Source organism: Triticum dicoccoides, chromosome 3B (assembly GCF_002162155.2).
Source record: "Triticum dicoccoides isolate Atlit2015 ecotype Zavitan chromosome 3B, WEW_v2.0, whole genome shotgun sequence".
Classification (NCBI taxonomy): Eukaryota; Viridiplantae; Streptophyta; class Magnoliopsida; order Poales; family Poaceae; genus Triticum; species Triticum dicoccoides.
Genome location: NC_041385.1, coordinates 831249752 through 831253532, shown reverse-complemented (window position 1 = coordinate 831253532; position 3781 = coordinate 831249752).

Below are 3781 nucleotides of genomic sequence, written 5' to 3'. Positions count from 1 at the left end.
TTGGAGATGCTACTTGGAGGACTTCAATCTACTCTCTTCTACATGCTGCGAGGCGGAGGCTGCCAGAAGCGTAGTCTTCGATAGGATTAGCTATCCCCCTCTTATTCTGGCATTCTGCAGTTCAGTCCACTGATATGGCCTCCTTACACATATACCCATGCATATGTAGTGTAGTTCCTTGCTTGCGAGTACTTTGGATGAGTACTCACGGTTGCTTTCTCCCCCCTTTTCCCCCTTTCCTTTCTTTCTGGTTGTCGCAACCAGATGCTGGAGTCCAGGAGCCAGACGCCACCGTCGACGACGACCCCTACTATACCGGAGGTGCCTACTACTACGTGCAGCCCGCTGACGACGTCCAGGAGTAGTTAGGAGGATCCCAGGCAGGAGGCCTGCGCCTCTTTCGATCTGTATCCCAGTTTGTGTTAGCCTTCTTAAGGCAAACTTGTTTAACTTATGTCTGTACTCAGATATTGTTGCTTCCGCTGACTCGTCTATGATCGAGCACTTGTATTCGAGCCCTCGAGGCCCCTGGCTTGTATTATGATGCTTGTATGACTTATTTTATTTGTAGAGTTGTGTTGTGATATCTTCCCGTGAGTCCCTGATCTTGATCGTACACATTTGCGTGCATGATTAGTGTACGGTCAAATCGGGGGCGTCACAATGGTGTTGTCTATGTACCCACACATGTATGTGAGTTTCCTGTCAATACAATTATAGCATGGATAATAAACGATTATCATGAACAAAGAAATATAATAATAACTAATTTATTATTGCCTCTAGGGCATATTTCCAACAATATTCAGGGCATTTCCGCTTCCAGTGACCATTTCCTTTGTAGTAGAAGCACTCAGTTTCAGGCTTTGGTTCAGCTTTGGGCTTCTTTGTGGGAGTGACAACTTGCTTGTCATTCTACTTGAAGTTCCCCTTTCTTTCCCTTTGCCCTTTTCTTGAAACTAGTGATCTTGTCCACCATCAACACTTGATGCTCTTTCTTGATTTTTATCTTTATTGATTTCAACATCACAAAGAGCTTGGGAATCGTTTTCGTCATCCCTTGCATACTATAGTTCATCACAAAGTTCTACTAACTTGGTGATGGTGACTAGAGAACTCTGTCAATCACTATCTTATCTGGAAGATTAACTCCCACTTGATTCGAGCGATTGTAGTACCCAGACAATCTGAGCACATGCTCACTAGTTGAGCGATTCTCCTCCATCCTTTAGCTATAGAACTTGTTGGAGACTTAATATCTCTCAACTCGGGTATTTGCTTGAAATATTGACTTCAACTCCTGAAACATCTCATATGGTCCATGACGTTCAAAACATCTTTGAAGTCCCGATTCTAAGCAGTTAAGCATGGTGCACTAAACTATCAAGTAGTCATCATATTGAGCTAGCCAAACGTTTATAACGTCTGCATCTTCTCCTGCAATAGGTTTGTCACCTAGCGGTGCATTAAGGACATAATTCTTCTGTGCAGCAATGAGGATAAATCTCAGATCACGGATCCAATCCGCATCATTGCTACTAACATCTTTCAACACAATTTTCTCGAGGAACATATCAAAATAAACATATGAAAGCAACAACGCAAGCTATTGATCTACAACATAATTTGCAAAATACTACCAGGACTAAGTTCATGATAAATTTAAGTTCAATCAATCATATTACTTAAGAACTCCCACTTAGACAGACATCTCTCTAGTCATCTAAGTGATCACGTGATCCAAATCAACTAAACCATGTCCGATCATCACATGAGATGGAGTAGTTTCAATGGTGAACATCACTATGTTGATCATATCTACTATATGATTCACGTTCGACCTTTCAGTCTCCGTGTTCCGAGGCCATATCTGTATATGCTAGGCTCGTCAAGTTTAACCTGAGTATTCCGCGTGTGCAACTGTTTTGCACCCGTTGTATTTGAATGTAGAGCCTATCACACCCGATCATCACGTGGTGTCTCAGCACGAAGAACTTTCGCAACGGTGCATACTCAAGGAGAACACTTCTATCTATCTATCTATCTATCTATCTATACCTCTATACCTATACTAATTCTTGACTTCCTAGAAACTCTCACGTTAATTAGATTTTACGAGCCGTTAATCTGGTGGGACCGAATTATTACGGTCCAGATCGATTCATAAAAAAACTACGTACATGAATCGTGTATCACAGAACCCAACTCTTTTAATCTCTCACGTCTATCTGAATGAAATAAAGAGTCCAGAAAAATCATGGGATGAGATTCAATCTAGGTAAAAAATCTGTCCACGCAAAAAAAAAGGCATACCACGTAGTAGCCATCGTGCAGCACTCCTACCTCTATTGACCTCCATCTTTTCTTCTCCTAAAAGAAATCGAATAGATGTCCTATCATCGGGCCTGCCTCCGGTTGGTTCTTGCTATGCTATTGCAAGGTGGATGCAGATTTCTAATTGTTGATTCCTTCTCTATGCGAGAGTCCCATCATCCGGCCTGCCTCCATCCGTTGCCCTCTCCATCCGCCAGCCTCCTCATTGACCAGTCATACATGAGCAGCGGCACCGTCCGGCCTCCAGTTACCCAGTAGCGCAGACACGAGTCCATTACCGTGAGTACATCTCGGCATGTGATGTCCGCATCACGTGACGAGGATATCCACCAGCATGATCTTGGCTACTCGCGTTCTTCTCCTGTTGAAGCCTCCACGATCTCCTGTGCTGCAGGTCCAAACACGAGCAGTATGGTGCACAACTGCACGTACATATTGGGAGATCCAGTACTCCGCGCCAGCGCCCGCGGTTGCCGTGGTATCTTTATAGACAGGAGTAGTAGCGAAATTGTTCACCAGCATCCTCGGGCAGCAGAAGTTGAAGAGCGCGGTCCATATCCTATTCGATAAACGTTGCTAGAGGCATGGAGCTAGCTAGCGTACATGCTATCGCAGGGCTTCTACATGGTTTGGCTGATGCTTCACGCCCACTGAAGGTCAATTCTCAATAAGAGACGACTCAACATGGTCTAGGTGAGTGCGCTGTTATGATTTGACTCCACTAATGCGATTAGCTTATGTTTGATTGTAGCTGCTGCTGACACAAATCGTTCACGGCCCTTCCGACTATTTTTTCTATACTAAATTTGGAAACAGTTTAAGTGTTAAAGATCAGTCTAGCATTGTCTAGCACCCTGTGACAAAGATTTACAAATAGGTTTTTGGATATTCAGGATGTTTGGAATTCAGTTTATTGGTCTTCCATGTCACTAAATTAGTCGCAGCTTGCAGGAAAAGGTGCCGGCCGCCCAACACATTGGAGAACCAACAAAGCTTATCCCATGTTTGAAACAAGACCAGCAGATTTACAAGTTCGTCCTTATATGTTAACATTCATCACTTCTTCCCATGTAAAAACTGTTATGGGTTGTGTTGCGGTCAGGCCATCTGCCCATGACGCCAGTGCAATTTCTAGGAAAAAAATTCTTTTAGCTACTTGCTCCAATGCGGCCAGACTAATGGCTCAGTTAACACGTTTGTTATAGCGTGTTCAGAGTTCAGACTCTCTGTGACCCAAAAACTACTGCAGAGCAGATATAAGATATATAAGTGGCCATGTTGCTTAGAACAAAGAAAATAGACTGCGAAAATATATAACATCTCCTCAAGGAAACTGGAGGTGTCATTTGGACTGGAAAATAAATCTAATTATATGATAATAAGTGTACTGACCATATTTTTTTAATCTGTGGTCCTTTTCTCTCCATCATCAGCACTCAGTTATGCC